Consider the following 7,322-nt stretch of genomic DNA (forward strand, 5'->3'; position numbering starts at 1 on the left):
CGTGATCCAAATCACCGAAGATCCTAGTGCCGAACGGACGGCACCTCCGCGTTCAACACACATACGGTTGGGGAAGACGTCTCCTCCTTCTTGATACAGCAAGGGGGAGGGAGAGGTTGATGGAGATCCAGCAGCACGATGGCGTGGTGGTGGAAGAAGCAGCGATCTCGGCAGGGCTTCGCCAAGCTCTACGAGAGGGAGAGGTGTTGCGGAGGGAGAGGGAGGCGACAGGAGCAGGGGTGCACAGCCCTTCCTCTCCCCCTCTTTATATAGGGGCCCTAGGGGCGCGCCGGCCCCCTAGAGATCCCATCTCAAGGGGGCGGCGGCCAAGGGGGGGACTTGCCCCCCAAGTCAAGTGGGGTGCCCCCACCCCTAGGGTTTCCAACCCTAGGCGCAGGGGAGGCCCAAGGGGGGCGCACCAGCCCACCAGGGGCTGGTTCCCTTCCCCACTTCAGCCCATGGGGCCCTCCGGGATAGGTGGCCCCACCCGGTGGAACCCCGAGACCCTTCCGATGGTCCTGGTACACTACCGGTGACCCCCGAAACTTTCCCGATGGCCGAAACTGGACTTCCTATATATAATTCTTCACCTCCGGACCATTCATGAACTCCTCGTGACATCCGGGATCTCATTCAGGACTCCGAACAACTTTCGGGTTACCGCATACTAACATCTCTTCAACTCTAGCATCACCAAACCTTAAGTGTATAGACCCTACGGGTTCGGGAGACATGTAGACATGACCGAGACGACTCTTCGGCCAATAACCAACAGCGGGATCTGGATACCCATGTTGGCTCCCACATGTTCCACGATGATCTCATTGAATGAAGCACGATGTCGAGGATTCAAGTAATCTCGTATTCAATTCCCTTTGTCAATCGGTACGTTACTTGCCCGAGATTCTATCGTCGGTATCCCAATACCTCGTTCAATATCGTTACCGGCAAGTCACTTTACTCGTACCGTAATAAATGACCTCGTGACCAACCAGTTAGTCACTTTGAGCTCATTATGATGATGCATTACCGAGTGGGCCCAAAGACACCTCTCCGTCATACAGAGTGACAATCCCAGTCTCGATCCGTGTCAACCCAATAGACACTTTCGGAGATACCTGTAGTATACCTTTATAGTCACCCAGTTACTTTGTGATGTTTGGTACACCCAAAGCACTCCTACGGCATCCGGGAGTTACACGATCTCATCGTCTAAGGAAATGATACTTGACATTGGAAAAGCTCTAGCAAACGAACTACACGATCTTGTGCTATGCTTAGGATTGGGTCTTGTCCATCACATCATTCTCCCAATGATGTGATCCTGTTATCAATGACATCCAATGTCCATGGTCAGGAAACCGTGACCATCTATTGATAAACGAGCTAGTCTACTACAGGCTCACTAGGGACATGTTGTGGTCTATGTATTCACACATGTATTATGATTTCCGGATAACACAATTATAGCATGAATAATAGACAATTATCATGAATGAGGAAATATAATAATAACCATTTTATTATTGCCTCTAGGGCATATTTCCAATAGTCTCCCACTTGCACTAGAGTCAATAATCTAGTTACATTGTGATGAATCGAACACCCATAGAGTTCTGTTGTTGATCATGTTTTGCTCGCGGAAGAGGTTTAGTCAACGGATCTGCGACATTCAGATCCGTATGCACTTTGCAAATATCTATGTCTCCATCTTGAACATTTTCACGAATGGAGTTGAAGCGACGCTTGATGTGCCTGGTCTTCTTGTGAAACCTGGGCTCCTTGGCAAGGGCAATAGCTCCAGTGTTGTCACAGAAGAGGGTGATTGGCCCCGACGCATTGGGTATGACTCCTAGGTCGGTGATGAACTCCTTCATCCAGATTGCTTCATGCGCTGCCCCCGAGGCTGCCATGTACTCCGCTTCACATGTAGATCCCGCCATGACGCTTTGCTTGCAACTGCACCAGCTTACTGCACCACCATTCAAAATATACACATATCCGGTTTGTGACTTAGAGTCATCCAGATCTGTGTCGAAGCTAGCGTCGACGTAACCCTTTACGACGAGCTCTTCGTCACCTCCATATACGAGAAACATATCCTTAGTCCTTTTCAGGTACTTCAGGATATTCTTGACCGCTGTCCAGTGTTCCATGTCGGGATTACTTTGGTACCTTCCTACCAAACTTACGGCATGGTTTACATCAGGTCTAGTACACAGCATGTCATACATGATAGACCCTATGGCTGAGACATAGGGGACGACACTCATCTTTTCTCTATCTTCTGCCGTGGTCGGACATTGAGCCGAGCTCAATTTCACACCTTGCAACACAGGCAAGAACCCCTTCTTGGACTGATCCATATTGAACTTCTTCAATATCTTATCAAGGTATGTGCTTTGTGAAAGACCTATGAGGCGTCTCGATCTATCTCTATAGATCTTGATGCCTAATATGTAAGCAGCTTCTCCAAGGTCCTTCATTGAAAAACACTTATTCAAGTAGGCCTTAATGATGTCCAAAAGTTCTATATCATTTCCCATCAAAAGTATGTCATCCACATATAATATGAGAAATGCTACAGAGCTCCCACTCACTTTCTTGTAAACGCGGGCTTCTCCATAAGTCTGCATAAACCCAAATGCTTTGATCATTTCATTAAAGCTAATGTTCCAACTCCGAGATGCTTGCAACAGCCCATAGATGGAGCGCTGGAGCTTGCATACCTTGTTAGCATTCTTAGGATCGACAAAACCTTCCGGCTGCATCATATACAGTTCTTCCTTAAGATGGCCGTTAAGGAATGCCGTTTTGACGTCCATTTGCCATATCTCATAATCATAGTATGCGGCAATTGCTAACATGATTCGGATGGACTTCAGCTTCGCTACAGGAGAGAAAGTCTCATAGTAGTCAACCCCTTGAACTTGTCGATAACCCTTAGCGACAAGTCGAGCTTTATAGATGGTAACATTACCATCCACGTCCGTCTTCTTCTTAAAGATCCATTTGTTTTCTATTGTTCGCCGATCATCGGGCAAGTCTGTCGAAGTCCACACTTTGTTTTCATACATGGATCCTATCTCGGATTGCATGGCTTCAAGCCATTTGTTGGAATCTGGGCCTGCCATTGCTTCTTCATAGTTCGAAGGTTCACCGTTGTCTAACAACATGATTTCTAGGACAGGGTTTCCATACCACTCTAGTGTGGAACGTGTCCTCGTGGACCTACGAAGTTCAGTAGTAACTTAATCCGAAGTACCTTGATCATCATCATTAGCTTCCTCTCTAGTCAGTGCAGGCACCACAGGAACATCTTCCTGAGCTACGCTACTTTTCGGTTCAAGAGGTAGTACTTCATCAAGTTCCACTTTCCTCCCACTTACTTCTTTCGAGAGAAACTCTTTCTCCAGAAAGGACCCGTTCTTGGCAACAAAGATCTTGCCTTTGGATCTAAGGTAGAAGGTGTCGGTGTCAAAACTGGCGGATCTCGGGTAGGGGGTCCCGAACTGTGCGTCTAGGCGGATGGTAACAGGAGACAAGGGACACCATGTTTTACCCAGGTTCGGGCCCTCTTGATGGAGGTAAAACCCTACGTCCTGCTTGATTAATATTGATGATGTGGGTATTACAAGAGTAGATCTACCATGAGATCAAGGAGGATAAACCCTAGAAGCAAGCCTATGGTATGATTGTTGTTCTGTCCTACGGACTAAAACCATCCGGTTTATATAGACACCGGAGAGGGCTAGGGTTACACAGAGTCGGTTACAATGGTAGGAGATCTACATATCCGTATCGCCAAGCTTGCCTTCCACGCCAAGGAAAGTCCCATCCGGACACGGGACGAAGTCTTCAATCTTGTATCTTCATAGTCTTGGAGTCCGGCCGATGATGATAGTTCGGCTATCCGGACACCCCCTAGTCCAGGACTCCCTCAGTAGCCCTTGAACCAGGCTTCAATGACGACGAGTCCGGCGCGCATATTGTCTTCGGCATTGCAAGGCGGGTTCTTCCTCTGAATAATTTATAGAAGATTGTGAACACCAGGATAGTGTCCGGCTCTGCAAAATAAATTCCACATTCCACTGTAGAGAGAATAATATTTACACAAGTTCAATTTGCTGACGTATTTCGCGGCGTGACGTCACACCACAACCAAGCCTTTACTTGAATCGTTTTTGTTATACCACCTCAGCGCGTTTAGAGAAGCAGTTTCCTTGGCACGTCTTATCGAAGCAGAGATCGTGTTCCCCTTATTCCGGGATTCTCATCAATACGGACGTGGGTAACCCAACCGCGCCATTGATTGCGGCGCTTGGGAGAAAAGCGAGTTTTACCAGGCCGGTTGGGACGCATAGTTTCGTCCGCCCATATATAAGGGGATAAGGATCCACCTTTTTACCCGCGCCTTCTTCCTCCTTTGCTTATCCATCACCGCGCACTCGAGCTCCAGCGACCAAGTCCGCACATCTCACCTCAACCTTCTCCAACTATGTCCGGAGCGGGAGGCAAGTGGATAGCCTCCTCCGTTACGAAGGGGCACATCAAGAAGCTGCGCAGCGCCGGATATCTGTCCAGCGACATCGCGCACCGGCTCCCCGACGAGGGGCACCTCATCCCCACCCCCGGGCCCCATGAGATGGTGGTATTCCTTCCCCATTTCCTCTACGGACTGGGCTTCCCACTTCACCCCTTTGTCCGGGGGCTCATGTTCTACTACGGCCTGGATTTCCATGATCTGGCCCCGAATTTCATCCTCAACATCTCGGTGTTTATCGTCATGTGTGAGGCCTTCCTCTGCATCCAGCCCCACTTCGGCTTGTGGCTCAAGACCTTCAATGTCAAGCCGAAGGTTGTGAAGGGCAGCCAAGCGGAGTGCGGAGGCGCCATGGTGGGCAAGATGCCCAACGTTACTTGGCTCGAGGGCGCCTTCGTGGAAACCATCAAGAGGTGGCAATCGGGGTGGTTCTACATCACCGAGCCGCGTGACCCTGAATGGGCAGTGGCCCCCGAATTCAGATCTGGCATCCCCACACGGCTCACCTCTTGGAAAGAGAGTGGCCTGACCTGGGGCGATTCGGAGGAGCTGACCGGACTCCAAGCCTGCGTCCAAAAGCTAGTGAACAAGAAGCTCAAGCTTGTCAATGTAGTCCAGGTCATGCTCATCCGCCGGATTCTCCCGTGCCAACAACGGGCCTTCAATTTGTGGGAGTTTGATCCGACCCAGCACCGAACCTTGAGCTGGCTCTTCGACACTAAGTACGAAGATGCCTGGAAGGTGCTGTTTAAGGGCGCCGAGGCTCCCGCATCCGCTACCAAAGATCGCGGATTCAGCTCGCAGCGCCAGGCTAGCGAGGTAAGCGATTCTACCTTTACGGGACACTTGTTTTCCATAGTTTGACTCTATGCGGGATCTAAACTCCCTCTCCTTTGACAGGACCGGCTGAAGAAGGCCGAGCGGACAAACTGTCCGGCCTCTTTGCCAGAAGACCCAGCGGACGCCCGCTTAACGGGGCTGCTGGTTCCGGTACCCCACGTGGTGCCGGAGAAGAAGGCCAAGAAGAAGGCCACGGGCACTCAAAAGTGTTCCCGTTTTCAGGTGTCATCGGACTCATCGTCCGATGACTCCGAGGCGGACTCCTCCCACGAGGACGAGGAGGAGAAGAAAGAGGCCTCTCCCCCAGCGGGGGGAGGGAAGAAAAGGAAGGCCTCCCCATTGAGGGAGGCCGAAGGGTCCAAGAAGGGAAGGACTCTTCCCCCGGACTATTCCGCCAACGCCGATGATGACGACGAGGATTGGCCTTCAAGGGCCAAGCCCCTGGCGAGATTGTAAGTATCCGGACTTCCGAATAACTTCATGATTTTTCTTTTCGCCACACGGTGTCTTTCTAATGCCGCATACAACCCTGCAGTCCGCCCAAGGACGATCTTCCTGCTTCGTCGAGCGGGTCCTTGGGTATGTCGGATGTGAATAGTACTTCACTTCCAACCGCCTCCACCCCTCGTGGCGCCGACGATCTGAGGTGGGATCCCAGAGAGGTACCCACCCGGAGGAGGAGGCCCCGGAGGTGCCACAGGGCTACCTCCTGGACTTCGTACCGGACTCCGCACCGGAACCTGCAGTGGTTCCGGAGTCCGGCGGGCCGCCCCTTCGTAAGAAGGGCAAGACCGTGACGCCAGCGGCCTCCGTCCAACAGGAGGCACATGGTGACACATCCTGACTGGGTTCGTTTTGGTTCTTTTTTCGCAGGGACAGCTTCAGGAAGGACTCCAACATCAAGCATGTCTCCATGGTAAGCATCTCAGTTCCCTTTGCTCCCACTCCTGTCTCCTTGTTCTTATTCAAACTGGTGTTGTGATAGTTTTCCTTTCAAATCATGTGTTCTGATTTGTGTTGAAATCACAGGTTGGCAAGGGCGGTGGTGAGAAGTGGAAGTATCTTGAGTGATGTTGTAAGTTACCCGCTCCCCAATCCCCTCTCAGTTACTGCTCTATTCAGTGTTGGTCTCTTTCGCCTGATCTCAGTGTTTGCTCGATGATGCGATGAAATTTTGGCGGACTGTGAGTTGGTTTCCATGTTTCTGTGTAGCTGCACCATGTCATTTGGGTATTGTTTTACCCAGTTGGTCAGTGATATTTAGAATTTAGTCGCTATGTAATTGTTGATCTACTTCCTATTCTCAATGGTTGTTCAAATTTATGGTTTGCTGTGTTCAAATGTCTGTAGCCTTGTAGCCTTGTTAGAATCTGTATAGTCTGTGCTCATTGATTCAAACTGCTGCTCGAATTTGTTTCCAAATCTACCATGCCATTTCGCATGATTTGTTCAACTATTCTTCTTTTGTTAATACTTATCCTAGAATCTATTGCCTTGCACCACATTAACATCTCCTCTGTTTGAATGAATTGCAGGAGAAGGCTCCCTAATTGCCAAGGCCAAGTACACCAAGAAGATCGACACCTACAACAACCCACTGGTATAACATTCACGTCAAACACCTTCATCCGAATCGTAGCCATGTGATATTAACACAACATTGTGGTATTGATCCATGTTCTTTCGTGCCCATCCCTATTTTCATTTCAGGAAGGAGAGGCATCCGACGGCTCTGACAAGTCCCAGTCTGAGGTGAGCGACGAGGACGACGAAAGCAATGTGAGACCATCCTGATCCATCCGCCAACTTTTTCCCCATGATCCCCTAACTGCTCAACATGTTATGTTCTGAATATCTGAAAACTTTTTGTGTGTAGGGGGACTTGCGATGCGGCACGCAAAGCAGCAACAGGGGGAGGGGGTCTCTGAAATGTTGCTGC

The 7,322-nt window shown here is 50.0% G+C and overlaps 1 long non-coding RNA gene across 1 annotated transcript; it reads left to right on the top strand.

Annotated features, from left to right (window-relative positions):
- Nucleotides 1-6,243: 6,243 nt before the first annotated feature.
- Nucleotides 6,244-6,999, top strand: LOC119301016. The gene is made up of 3 exons (XR_005146843.1): nt 6,244-6,299; nt 6,413-6,458; nt 6,919-6,999. It is a non-coding gene; the product is annotated as an uncharacterized LOC119301016 (long non-coding RNA).
- Nucleotides 7,000-7,322: the final 323 nt, after the last annotated feature.

This window comes from Triticum dicoccoides, chromosome 1B (assembly GCF_002162155.2).
Source record: "Triticum dicoccoides isolate Atlit2015 ecotype Zavitan chromosome 1B, WEW_v2.0, whole genome shotgun sequence".
In the NCBI taxonomy this organism is placed as follows: domain Eukaryota; kingdom Viridiplantae; phylum Streptophyta; class Magnoliopsida; order Poales; family Poaceae; genus Triticum; species Triticum dicoccoides.